This window comes from Tamandua tetradactyla, chromosome 7 (assembly GCF_023851605.1).
Source record: "Tamandua tetradactyla isolate mTamTet1 chromosome 7, mTamTet1.pri, whole genome shotgun sequence".
NCBI classification, from domain to species: domain Eukaryota; kingdom Metazoa; phylum Chordata; class Mammalia; order Pilosa; family Myrmecophagidae; genus Tamandua; species Tamandua tetradactyla.
The window spans coordinates 77,002,486-77,017,404 of NC_135333.1; the positions used below are offsets into that span (position 1 = coordinate 77,002,486).

General features: G+C 31.8%; 1 protein-coding gene across 5 annotated transcripts in view; it reads left to right on the forward strand.

The window, feature by feature from the left end:
• The window catches only part of ATF7IP (activating transcription factor 7 interacting protein), a 130,453-nt gene that overhangs the window by 25,288 nt on the left and 90,246 nt on the right, over positions 1–14,919 (forward strand). Inside the window, exon 1 of one of the 5 annotated variants that reach the window (XM_077170150.1) lies at positions 12,682–13,192. The exons of the other annotated variants lie outside the window; for them this stretch is intronic. The gene's annotated coding sequence lies outside the window, so the exon portion shown is untranslated. Of the gene's footprint in view, positions 1–12,681; positions 13,193–14,919 lie in introns of those variants that run through there. 5 annotated transcript variants of the gene reach the window in all.

The following is a 14,919-nucleotide window of genomic DNA, read 5'->3' on the forward strand; positions in this document are numbered from 1 at the left end:
CCTGTATTCTGATTTACTTTAGGCCTATTCAAGTCAGCATCATTCATATCTCTAGTCAAACTTTGATCACTTTTTCAAAAAGTTTTTTAACAGTTGGCCAAGCAGTGTTTTTTGTTCTTTCTTTCTTTCTTTTTTCTTCATTTTGGACAGGCAGTGTTTTGATGTTTCAAATACAAGATCCTGTGCTTTTGGAGTTTACATTGTGGGTACTGTGGGGTTAGGACAGACAAGAAATATGAGAAGGTTATGACACTAAGAAATTAGGAATAGGGGGATAGAGTAGAATAGTTAGCCAGGATTTAGACAAATACTATTCAAATATATTCCTTTGTTCAGTTCAAGAACTGTTTGTTCTTGGGGCTTATAATGGAAATAGAATGGTGAGAAATTTTTGTATGTCTAGTTAAGGTAGTTTTATGTCAGTGAATCTAATAAAAGAATCGAGGCTTATATTTTGTATGCCTTTTAAATTATTTTCATTGTATTTTACAAAAGAATTGATCTGTGATGAGTTGGAAATTAAACACTGGTCCTTTACTGCTGTTATTTTTAGAAGCATTGAGCTGGATCAACAACTTGACACCTCTGTAGGTAGGTTGTAGAGAATTTGAGCTTCTTAGGATTAATTAATCCTAAGAAGTTGGGGTGATTGGTTAGTGTATTTGACCTTTAAAAAATAATATTTAAATACTTGTAGTCTTCACATTCTTTTATGCTGTGCTAAATGACTCTGAGGCCCTTGCCTTTTAAGTACTTAATTTCAAAGAGTTGAATGCATATACAAGTTGAAAATAAATTCCCTTTAGAGAGAAGAGAATTCTTTTAATTCTAAAAGAATTAAAATTGCTAGGAATATAGTACTTAGATGATTTCTGAGACCTTTCTTTCATCCCTGAGATTTTATGATCAATATATGGTTCTAGGAAGCTCTTTTGGCATAAAATCTTAACTCTTACCTTATTACTTTGTTTAGCATATTCTATGTGAATTTATGCCACAATATATTTTTCTCTGTCCCTTCTGCTGCTGTTTATGGGTCACAGATCCTGAGAAGAGAATATAGTTGTTTCAGGAAAACTTCTTGCTTATGATGATAGGTAGCATTTATGATTAGAAGAGTACATTTTCTGATTGGCATATAAATTTATCATTCTTCTCATTTACAACTTCATTATCTTTATTATGCAGTAGGGGTAATTTAAGAACTATGTTTTAAGACAGCAGGAAAGATTATTTAAAATTAAGTATTTTTTTTTTTTTTTGGATAATCCCAGTTAGCATTTTAAAGCACATTTTCATTACGCTGTCTTTTCAGATATGGCACAAAACCGGTTTTTGGATTGTTATTTGCAAATGAAATATGTTGTATCTATTCTCTTAATAAAACAAGAGAAAATAGCAGTAGAAATGTAAACTCATACATTAATGGGTCATAAAATAACTTTTAAATATTTAAAGTAAGGACCTTATAGGGTGACAACTCAACTTTTGCCTAGTCAGATCTGGCCAATAAAAGCACTCTATGAATAGGTCCAGGGAAAATGACCCACTGATAAAATATGTTCTTGTGTATATATTTGTAATTTAGCATGCTTGACTTTTGATACTGAGTACATGCTTTAGTAATAGTAACTAATGGTAAATATACTGAATTATTTAACCATAATAATAGTGATACCTAATAAATCTACTCTTCAGTTGGTTAGTTAACAAAATTTGAAAGGTAGCTGAACAGTAGAATGAGATAGCTTTTATGTATTGTGAACTTTATATTCTTAATGATTGTTAAAAGTAGCAATCAGTGAATTTATATAATCATACTGATCAATGCCACAAGTAAACTAATATTTTTGAGTATCTCTGGGAGTTAATATTTTTGGTGGGGTGAAATGTCAGTTGCATAAAAATTAGAAATTGATTTTCTTTTGTTACTTAAATTTGAATTATTAGTAAATAGATAACTAGATACATTCTAGAACCAGTCAGTGCCTGTTGGGTAACAAATGGGGAGGGTTTACTCAGCAGTATTCTTCTTTAGTTTGGTCATGAAATGAGGACTGCTTTATGTAAATTGCTCTTACTGGCGCCAGCTAGCTGTAACTGCAGTCTGGCTGTGCTAGGGAAACACATAATATATGTCATGGATTTTCTGTTTGGAATGTGTAAGAATTCAGCCTTTTGGAGTGAAAGAACAGAGTTGATGCTTTAGAAAAGGAGTAGTGAGACCCCCACATTTGATAATGAACAAATGGAGTGATGTGAAACTTTAATCCTCTTAAGCTTTTATGTATATTGTTATTACAGATTTATGTCTTTTGATACTATTGGGTAATATGTGGGAGGTACTTAACTGCACACAGTTGCTGCAGACCTAATGGCAGCATAGAAAGCAATACAAAGAATTCTGATTCTAGGCACCTTCACTTGCAACAGTCATTTGGAAGATATACTTTGTGGGTTTTGTGAGCTTCATTGGCATACTGTCTGAGGTTTTTTTTTAGCTATTGTGGTTAATGGGGTGTTTGCTGCATCCAAACTACATAACAGATGTGAACCACTGTTTGAAAGGGAATTTAATATGTAGCCAACCTCTACTGTATGTTTTTTTCATAAGTATGAACCAAACAAGGAATTTAAACTCAAGAAGGCTGACCTAGAAATCTGCATTAGCTTTTAATGTTTATGCAAATGAACTAAGTAGCAGTGGTTTACAGAAGAGGAACTCTTTTTTTCACAATATCAAGCTGCCCACAGGTAAGAGATTCAGGTCCTTTTTCTGTGACCCCTCCCACTCATCTCCCCCAGGCCTTATATTTGTCTCTCACCATTGGGAAGGTTTTGTTGATTTGTTTTTAGCTCTAAGTAATATGGGAATTGGTAATGTGTAAAATGTTAATTTTCAGAAGAAAAATGGATTTAGATTTGGTCTTTTAAAAAACTGTTATTTTCATTTTCTCGAAATGTATTCCATCTTTGAGCTAAAAGGAACAATGGACTTCATATACATGTATCTGCTCATGTATATGATATAACCAGATTACATAGAAATCAGTTTTACATCTTTTCATTCTAATCTGTTACTATGTTCTCAGTTATAGTGACACCAACCGGTACATGCAGAGAGATGACATTTTGTAACCTTACTTAGCTATGAAGTTTTAGTATGAATGCACCACTTTGAATTTACCGTTCAGAATCAAAGTGCTTACATTTGGTTCATTGAAATAAATTAGATAATACTGTGTAATTAAATATATATAATAATATAATTATATTATTATATATATAAATAGTCACGGTTTCTAGTTCCATCCTTATCTTTTTCCTTTGCCACATGTTTGAATATGTCACCATTTTCACGAGTGAATTTAAGAGTCTAAAATTAAAATGAATGTATTAACTAGAAAGTTATCAAATTTAATATTTTGTTTCATAAACTGAGTAAGGGGTATACAGACATTTGTTATGTTATTCTTTTTCTATGCCTGAATTATTGCATAAACAAAATTCTATTAAAATAAAAGTAGAATTATATAAAATAAAGACCATATAGCCATCACTGTAAAGATAGAAAGGTGTATGTTTATAAAGAAATGCAAATATGTCTGTTAATATCAGGAAGACCAGAACTTAAATATATTACTTATTCCTTTGATGGACTAATTTTGGAGGGATGGGTATGAAGAGGTGAATAAATGAGATGAAGAGGAGATGATAGAGAAGTTGATAGTTTGAATTACATTAGGGAATGAATTACATTAGGCAGTTTTTGCTCATTGTCTCCCTCTTTAGAAGTTAAACTGCGGGCTCTTTCTACAAACCAAAAGTGTTAGTTTTAAGTGGGACTTCCCATTCTCTAGATTCTGAAAAAGAATTAATCATTTTATTACTATGTGGCCAGTTGTGATAGAAGTCACATCTTTCAGGGGCAAAAACTGGTTTGGTTGCTTTTTGGCGGTGTTTCTTGGAAGACTTTTTTTTTTTTTATGTTTCTAATATACTGTTAAAACATAGGAATTTATGTTGTGTACATTCCATTCTCAGTAAACAATTTCTCTAGGATTGGAGAAGTAGAAAGAAATCAATTTTGAGTAACAGTTTGAGACTGAATGGGGAGAAGGTGAGGCATCTTTTGGTGTGGAGGGCACACATCTGAATCGGTTGGGAAATGTTTTCATATTTCTGTTGAGCCATTGTACTGTGTGAAAGAGTGTTGGGCTGGTAGGATAATTGATACCCACTGAGTATGATCTTACCTGAGGCAAGAAGAGTCATTAAACCTGAATTTAGGAATTTGTTAAATGCAATTAAGAGTTGGGGACTATAGCAAAGAAAGATTAGGGAAAGTAGAACAGAAAAACATTTTTGTGTATGGATGACTAAACCTGAGAAGAAGCATGTAAAATAAAGATAAAAAGCATGAGGATAAAGTTGTATAATCTTTGGGACTGTTGAAGCAGAGAAAGAATGATCCAAAATCTAGGGGATAAAAGATTGAGTTTTAAATTTTTTTGTTCATCTTAGGCAACAGTTTCTTTGGTTCACATTGTAGAATCACACAGTCTTAGACGTGGTCAAGTATTGCTGTTACATGAAAAATACACTGTTAATCCTGACGGGTAATCAATCAGTCTAGTTTCTGTTTTAACATTTCTAATGGCAATAGATTCCTTCATTTGTTGGACAGCTAAACAAATTAACACCTTGTATCTCTCTCTCTGTATTTGTATCTCTTTTACATTACAGATCTGTAGTGTTTAAAGAAAATCATTAAAATTCTCTTATGTTTTCTGGGCTAAATATCCTCCATTTTCCCAATGATTCCTCCATGTTTTCCAGGTCATTCTCTTGTTTGTCCTGTGGCTTTTAAAAGTTCCTCTATTTATGATGCTCAGAATTAAACATAATACTCTAAAATATTCCCACTTCTCCTTGCAGTTTAACTTTGCATTTACATTTTTGGCAGCCACTATTGAATTTTATTGGGTTTACCGTAAGTTAAAATCCAGTGGTCTTTTTTACGTACTCGGTTGATAACCTTTAATATATTTGAATATTTGAAGCAAATGTATTACCTTTGTAATTATGTGTCTTTTGTAATTTCTTGTATTGTTTGTTATGCTTTCTCTTGATCCTACCTCCTTTTTAATAGTCATTTCAAACAACTGTCTTTTGGTTTCATTGATTGCCTGCTGTTTTACTGATTTTTCTCTTAAAGTTTTCTGCTTTTATTTTAATTCCAGCTTTGGGCTTACAATTCCCTCCTTTACTTAGCATTGTTGAGTTTGCTTTTCAATCAATATCATTAATATTTATCAAAGTATGTATTTACAGCTATAAAATTTCCTGAGTATTATTATTATTATTTTTTTAACATGGGCAGGCACCGGGAATCGAACCCGGGTCCTCTGGCATGGCAGGCAAGCGTCTATGCCTGCTGAGCCACCGTGGCCTGCCCGCCTGAGTATTATTTTGATATTATTTAATGCTTCGTTGTTATTTTACCATTGATTTTCTTTTAATTAAAGGTGTTTTTTTTATTTGTAAATAGATCATTTTCCTCTCATTCCGTTATTGTTATCTGTCTAATTTTATTACATTTGGCTAGAGAATGTGGCCTTGTGTGATTGTGTGTGTGGTGTGCCAATTCTGTTTGCTTTTCTATTCTAGCATGCTAATAGGGAAATGCATTCTTAATTACTTCTATTTTCTTCATCTGTAAACTTTAGAAAGAGGTATGTTTATCCTTTATTATGGATTTATAAGCTTCTTTCTGAAAAATTTTAACTTTTTTGCTTTCTGTGATTTGAAACTGTATAGTTCTTTCAAAGGTAAACATTTCTGGTGGATTGTACCTTGTATCAATAGGAAATATCTTTTTTGTCCCATACTTGATACTTTAAAATATGTTAGTAATATATGAACTTGCTTTTTTAAAATTAGCGTTTGTCTCATATATCAGTTTTTATCCCTTCATTTTCACCCTTCCTGTGTTTTGTTACAAGTAAGTCTCTTATTTATAGTATATGTCTGATACTAATTTTTCTTAATTGTTTTATTTGGTTTGAAATCTGTTTGTTTTTTTGAGATTGATAATTTTCTTTTATTTCTGCCCATATTTTGCAGTTCTTAAATCTGCTGTCATATTGTAATCATCTAGAAATTTAGTTTCACATTATTTATTTTAAAGATAAAGGATCTTCAATTTTTTCAGCCTGCCTCTGAGTTTTACTTGTTTCTTAGAGCATCACTGTATTTCTTACTTCATTTTTTTCTTAGGTTTATTTGCTGTCGTGGGCCCATAGTATATCTGTTTTCTCAGTCTTTGTTTGCTCAGACATAATAACCTCTATTTCTCCATCCTCATTGATTGCTAGTTTTGCTGGCAATAGAACTCAGGATAAAAATAATTTTTCTCCTGAACTTTGAGGGTGCTATTGTTTTCTTTTAGTATTCAGTATTGCTGATGACAAGTCTGATGTCAGTTTAATTCTTCTTCCTTTGTAGGTAAATGAATTTTTACTTTAAGTTTTTAAGATTTTCTCATTGGTTCTCTAATATTTCATCTCAATATGTATAGGTGTCAAAATTTTTTTGCTTGTTTTCATTAGTCTGTACTGGCATTAAATAGGCCTTTTCTATTTAAAAAATGTGTATTTTCATCTACATGAATTTTTTTTCCTTATTTTCTCCGTGTTTCTCAGTTCTCTTTTTCTAAATCTCCTCAGGATGTATCACTTATGTCTTATCTCTTCTGTTTTTCCTCTGAATAACATTGTGAGACCATCTGGTCTTCATTAAGTAGGTCACTTCAAATGTGGTTATCTATGTAGGCCCTATTTTGAATTTCCAAAATTTCAGGTTGATAGCCTTTTGTTGTCTGATTGTTCTTTGTGGCCATCATTGCATTTTATGTACTTTGAGGAGAAAGATATTCTATTTAAAAATGCCTCTTTGTTTTGTTTTCACTAATTAGCTAGTTTTTTGTCTGGGGGTTGGCACTTACATTTATTTCTTCATGTAATTGTTTATTTATTTATTTATTTTTTTGGGTACATGGTCCAGGAACTGAACCTAGATTTCCCACGTGGAAGGTGAACATTCTACACTAAACCACCCATGCATCCCTATTTTTGATTTTTGATCGTACTGATTTTTGTATTTGAAATGTCCTCTTTCTGTATGGTTAGATGCTGGGTTGGGTGCTGACTTAGGTGATTGTGATGGGTGCTGAAGTGGTACTTTCTGCACATGGGATATGCTGGTAATTTGTCTTTTGAATGATAACTTTCCTCTCCCTTCTGGGACTTAGATGGGTTACTACCCCATCCACATTAGTAAATGTCATTGCTGCCCTAAGTTAGTACTAGCATTGGAAGAGAGAGGCGTAGGCAAGAGGAGCTTAATTGTTCAAATACAAATTACATTAATGTGTTTTCGTTGTGAAAATTCAAGCTAGCATATCAAATGTAAATGAAAGCGTCTACACCCCAGATTGATTGCTCATGCCTTGTTTTTCCCCAAGTGAACTGCTGCAACTGCTTTGGCAGTTATCCTTCTAGACTTTAAAAGTAACTGCATTGCGTATATGCATGTTTAGAGGTGTATTTTTTGTTTTAAAATGTCATAGCATAAACAACAACAACAAAAAAGATTAAAAAAAGGTAATGGCATAAAAACAGGAAGTATTTATTAATGGCTGACTATATCTAAGTATCTTTATTATTGTTTAATCTCTATAACATTTCTATGAGGATTGTCATTAATTATTGTCTTAAGTATCTTGTACAGGTAACCAGGAAATGGTAGTACTGGTGTTCAAAAAAATATATCTGGCCCTAGCATTAGCACTCTAATTAATTACTGAGAGTCCTGCAGCTGCTTTGTACCCCTAATAATTTTTCTCAGAGATTTTTTTTCATGCCCATTATGCTACATTAAAATAATTCTTTAGTGTGGATGTTCCAGCATTTTTTTTTTTTTAACATTTGAGATTAAACACCTCAAAGTGTCTTTGGTGTGCCAAAGAGACATGCAAGTGGTGTGTCAAAGAAATTCACAAGTACTAGTACTAAGTTTTTCATACTGATGGAAATAATTACAGCTTTGTCATATGTTAACACATCTGATAACAAATCATTTTTCGTTACCTTTTATTTCCATTTTTCCATTTTGCCCTTTTTTCCCTTACAGATACCTAGATAGAATTTTGATTAGAAATACTTTTAATATATATGTTATCCAGGAAGAACTGATGTCTGTTCCACATTAAGTCTTTTATCTGTTATAGCCCTAATATTTGAAGTATTTTCATACCTCTCCTTCAGTAAAGATGGAATCTTTTTTCGTGTATGTTAGTAATTTCTATGTAACCTTTTTTTACTGTGGTCAGGACTTCTAGAACAATAATGTATATTGTATCACATCCTTTGTTCCTGTCTTTATTGGAGATAGATGCCTATGGTGTTTTACCATTAAATTTGAAGTGGTCTTTGTTAGGTGAAGGAGCAATTTTTATGTTCCTAATTTTTATTTGTATTAGTGGATGAGTATTGCTTTTGCAATTTCTGTTGAGAAATGACAATTACATTTTTATCTAATGTGACCCATTGAGTTGTTAATAAATTCCCTAATATGCTTGTTTATTGAATTAGAGGTGTTAAAATTGAAAAGCAGTGCAATTTGGGGTAGAAAAGTTACTTTAAGTAGTTAACCAGGTTATACATGAATATAAAGGAATTGGATAATGTGTTTCCTGGTCTTGAAGTTCCAGCATAGAAAGTCACAGTAAATGCCTACAGAGTGTGCTTCTAGTTTTTCCAAGGGCTGTTCTTTTCACAATGTATTTACTGATCAACACATTTCTTCTGTTCACCAGTAGAATAGCTTCAGAATCTTTAACTCAAGATAGAAAAGATGATAAAGAATTTAGAATAGAAGTATAATAAATGTTTGGAAATGCCAATAAAGTCCTTGATATGAATCTATGAACTCTTGAAAAGAACTCAGTTGTACCCGGTGGCTTATTGGCATTCATCACATTTCTTTCTTTCTTTCTTTTTCCTTTCCTTCTTTTTCTTCTTACTCTTTTTTAATTCTGGAGGCTCTAGGCTCAGTTAAATATTCTTATATGGCAGAGAGCCAGATTTCCAGTAGCCTTGAACTCAGTGTGTTGCTGTTGCTTAGCAACTACTTGTGAAGTCTTGTGGCTATAATTGAATTATAAATAGGGTTATGAGCAGAAGTGCTATTGAAATTGAGATTGGGGAAAAAGACATGCTCTTTTTTTTTCTTCTCCCATTTGAATTTGAGGAATTCTTCATGTAAAGTCAATTTTCAGAAATCTGGCTTATAAAAATTGGGAGTACTAACCCTATCAGGAAAACAAACAAAAAGTCCTCTCTGTAGAAGTCTCATTTGTAAGTACACATTTTAAAGTGTGTGTTTAATTATTAGCATTAAACAGTCTACATTGGAGACTTGGTATTAATGGAAATTAGAGAATTTCTCCTAATTTTCATGGTTATTCATGTTGAAAGATATCCATACATTGTATGCTGCCTGTATATCCCTTTCCCCTTTACACCAATGTATAAACAGTAACATTTTAATGGTAGGCTACATTTTTGGACTTTTAAGCACATCATTTCTCTATAGTGTATTAAAAAATTGTGCTATAATAGTGCCCATGTGGGCACTTGATAAATAATGAATATGTGAGTAAGTTAGCCTATTTATCATTCCTCAATAGAGTAGCATTTTGGATTGGAATGTTAAAAAATTTTATTTAAGAATGAAAACTTGAAGCATCTTTTAAGACTTTCTGTTTTTATTTCCCTATATTATAGATGAAAAACTTTAGACCTAAACATGTTAAATAATTTGTCTAAGATCTCCCATTCCCTGGCTGTATTATTTTTTCTGCTACATCATGCTTTTACTGATGTATGTTTAGTATTTCATTCTTTTTGCACTTGTATTTCATCAGTTTATACAAAATTTAATTGATATATGTAATTTACAGTTAAAATGTACGACTGAATTCAGTAACAAGCACAACTAACCTGAATAGGTTTAGGTGAGAGTACTAGAAAGAATGTACGCTTAATAGAGTAGCATTTAGCTTCAAGCACTAGTCTATTGTCGGTCTCAGTTAATATATTTATAGAATGAATGGAGAACATTGGCTTATTTGGAATGATGGTTAGGATGGGAGCAATTAAGAGACTTTCCAAAATGCGGTGTAATTTTTTTTTCAGATTTCTGCAGATTTATTTAGGGTCTGCAAGATGAAACAAAGTGTTAATTTTTGGTTTTGAATAAAGAAACCCTGTATTTTCTTAAATGCACCATAAACTTTTGATGATAGCTTCCGGTAACAGCCCAGCTTATGAAACTAAGCTTCTTAAGAACATTTGCCAAGATACAAGTAAATTGTATTATTCTTATTTTTTTTTTATTAGGGAAATTTTATTAGAGTGCGAATGTAGTTTTTTTCTTTTGCTGCCAGGGGAGGTGCTGGCCCATTCTGAGTCTTATGCCCAGTAGAGATCTTGCTAACTCTTGAGTTAAAAGGTTAGCTTATTTCCTCAAGTTCTAAACTGAAGAAAGGTTTGGAAGTAGGTTTGGCTGAAAAAGTTGTGGTATAAATCATTTTAGAGCCACAAGAAGGGATTATACACTAGTAATGATGCTTTGGTATGAGAAAGAAAACAGGCACAAAGAGAAATTTGAGTTTCCTGTGAAATATGTAAAAGAATTCAGGTTCTTTTTTAGGTTTAATTATATTTTTTATTAAAGTTAGACCTCTGTAAATGCATGGCTAAGGAAGCAGAACATCTGGCTCTCAGCTGCCATTTTAAATTTCTTTGGTCTCCAAAGACCAAAGACAGGATTGGAATGGGGTTCCTGAAAATATCTAAACTTCTCCAGGTCATTTTATTTGCTGTACTTATTGTTCTAAGATGCCATTGATTATTCTGTCCCCAAACAATTCAAATTGCTATGTATGTTATGAGATGTGTGGCCACTTTGAATAATGTTTTGCAACATGGCATACTTTTTCAATTTTCTTGAAATAATACTTACTGACCAATGTAAGTTTAAAGAGTACTTAAGTATTACTTCAGAAAATATGAATTGCTGAAAGTTATATTTAAAGTGATATTTGACAACGCATATCTAGGATTTTCGAATAATTTTTCCCATTTGTAGTCCGTTACTAAACAAAACTTGACTCATTTGTGATGCACTCCCACTAATTCTAACTCATAGGTTAATTTATAATGCTTTCTTTTATGATATTGGATGATAGTTTATTTATTCAAATAAGTAAACAAGATCTATATATGTGCAAATTTAAATTATTATACAAAAGTGAATACCATTCATTGTAGTTAAACTCTGGGCATCCAAATCATGTGTGAATGCTACTTTAAAGGAAAAGAAAATTAAGCCAAGCTACTTTTTATCCAGTCAGTGTTTACAGTAACAGCATTTTTTTTAAAAGTTTATTTAGACTTCATTTAAAAATCGAGCCACTGTTAAATATTTAGATTTAAAAGAATATTGGATTGCTCATTTTATTTTATTTTTTTTTGCCCTTCCTTCAGTGGAACACTTCTGTTACATAAAACTATTCTGTGTTCCTAAAATATTTAAAGATACTGCTTTTAAGTTTTTTTATTATTAAAATAAGCCTCATAATTTTCATAGGTAAATATTTTAGACTTTCATGGTGTCACATATATGATTTTTTTTACATATATGATTTTGTATGTTGGATAACAGATAGTGATGAAGGAGACATTTGAATATTAATTTACCATTTCATCAAAACACATTGATGAGGGTTTTATGTAAGAAATAAACAGAACGTGTACTTTGATAAATAAATTTTGTTAACATGACTTGACTCTGTGTCTTAACTAGAATTTTATTTCAGTAGTATAGTTTAAATTGTGAAATTAAAAGTTTTCCTTTCTTTTGTTGCTGGGTTTAGTCAGTTAACTCATAATCTTCTTTATAGTTACTACATTAGACTGAACATTATTTGCGATCTCTAGGAATTAAAATCTACTCCAGAGTAGATTTTTAACATATAAAGAAAAATACAGGGCGGGCCACGGTGGCTCAGCAGGTAAGAATGCTTGCCTGCCAAGCCCGAGGACCCAGGTTCGTTTCCCGGTGCCTGCCCATGTGAAAAAAAAAAGAAAAATACATTTTAAACATCAAGTTGTCAAGTTAGAATGTTGAAAAAATTATCTGGGTAACAGTGTAAGAAATTTCAAACATTGTCAACTTTAACATTACCCCACTTTAGACAAAAATTGAGCAGTCAAAAATAGTATTATACAGATTTTATTTTATTGCTTTATTTCACTTTTATTTGGCAAGAGCAATGATAAAATTTTTTCACTCATTAATAGTAATTATTTTAATTTGAGGAAACAATTATTAAATGTTTTGCTGTGTTAAGACTTCATTGTATGATGATGATAAGTTTGTTATTAAAAATTAAGGCATACTCCCCATCCTATTTAGAGGTCTGCTTTGATAAGTTATTTAATCTTTGTATTTTTAATACATGCTAAACAAAATTTTACTCATAATTTAGATTCCCAGATAATTGCAGGGAAAAAAAATGCTAGGAAAAAGTGCAGTGATGCTCAGATTTTGAAAGATTTGAAGACTTGAAATCCTTGAATGTATTATAGCTGAGTAATATGCCTCATTACTCTCTTGAGGAGAGGAGTGGGACAATCAGCACTGAAATATACACACATGTAAATAAAGTATTACAGACAATATGTTACATGAAAGTGGCCCATTTATTCAGCTTTATTCATTTTTCTTTAAAGGCCAACTTATGAGAAAAGGTGTCAATATTTTAGATGGTGAAATGCAAGACATACAAATAAATGATATGTTTTTTCTGGTGGTAGTTTTGCTCTTACATTTACATTTACATCCTGAATTTACATTATGGATTCATAGTAACATATTGTTTCTATTTTTAGGTTGTTACCAGGCAGATTTAAGATTTCTCCTCTTATGGTTGTCCAATTTCTAGTTTCCTGATTGGTTACGTAAGCCTGCTTTGTTAGCCAACCACAGTGACTATGCAAATTGCATTTCAGTTACTGTTGCTGTGAGAGAACTGCTAAGATGGCTTCAGGGGGCTCCCTTTGGGGTATGTTTATTATTTTTAAAAGGGTTTTAATTATTATATGGTAATGAGCACAAGTGAATTCCTTTTAAAAGGGTATTTTAGATTTTGAAATAAGAAATCAGACCATTTAAGTAAGCTCAATAAGACTTGAAAATTGCCTCTTGTGTCAGATTTGATTAATTTTACTGGTGGATATATATTGACCTTTGTTTTACTGTAGTCAGCATTATGTATAAATGGGTAAATCTTGTTATTTTTTGTTAATAAATAAGCATCCTGACTCCAAAAGAAAGTTCATCCTATTTATGTAAACTTGCTGTATGTGAACATGCCAGCATTTTAGTTTACAGTTCTTTCAAAAATGTTCTAGGTTACTACTTTTGCTTCCTAAACAAATAGTTAGATTTTTAAAAATTAGATAGTTATTTTAGGTGTTAATATGCATATTGTGCCTCATTCTTTAGCTAATTTTTACTTAGTATATACTATTTGTCAAATACTGTGTAGGTCATCAGTATTATACCAGAATAGTTTTTTTGTGTTCTCTTAAGTGATCTCGAAAGCATATCGTAATGGCATCAGCATATTTAGAGATGTTTTTTCTACTGTTAAGGCTGCAGACACTTAATGTTTTTGTATTATACTATATATGGTAGTAACTACCTAAGTGTTTTATTAGATAATATATGAAGGTAATATCATCTATTTGTAATAATTGTTTCTAAAACAGTACATTTAAAGTACTGACAATTAAGTTAAATGGTAGCAAGATACATCATAATGAATAAAGATAATCTTAAGTGTGACAAGTCCTCACTTAAGGACTTTAGAAATTCAAAAGGCATACCTCATATTAAAACAAATTTGTCCATTTTAATTACAGTTAAAGCTTTTGGCTATAGCTCCAGATTATAACAGAAGAAAATGCTTCTGTTTAACTGAAGACTTTCTAGCGCTTCTAAATATAGTTAATTGTATTTTCCGTATGTAGAAGTCTTTTATTAATATATGGACCTGGGGGCGGGCCGCGGTGGCTCAGCGGGCAAAGTGCTTGCCTGCTATGCCGGAGGACCTCGGTTCGATTCCCGGCCCCAGCCCATGTAACAAAAACGGAGAAACAGAATACAATAAAACAAGACAATGTTTAAAAATGTTTCCCTTTCTTCCTTCCTTCCTTCCTTCTATCCTCTGTCTTTCCTTTAAAAAAAAAAAAAATATATGGACCTGGAATGTTTACTGATACCCCCACTTGGTACTGCCTTTTTTTTAAATGATAAAAGTTGCTTTGATCTGTTTTCTTGTTTGGGTATCTGATGTCCATTACTGCAGGCTATAAGCTAAGATTATATCCCATTTTTAATAGGGAGAATAGTAACTGGTATATCCAAATGAAAACATAAGAATACAAGGCTGGTGTTATTTTACGTACATCACCTTTTTAAAAAAAAGTTTTTTTTAAACCAATATAATTACAAAATACTCATTGGCCTAGAAATCTAGTTCTCTTGGTATAGTTTTTTCCCGTATTGTAAGTATAACCAGTGAAGTGAGGGTAGGTTAAAAATGAAAATCAGAAAACTCAACTTTATTTTTTAGTAACGGTTTTATTGAGATATAATTCACATATCATAAAATTTACCTGTTTAAAGTGTACAATTCACTGGCATTTAGTATATTCACAGTTATAGCACCACAATTTTTGAACATTTCGTCACCTAGACCAGATAAACTTGTGCCCATTAGCACTC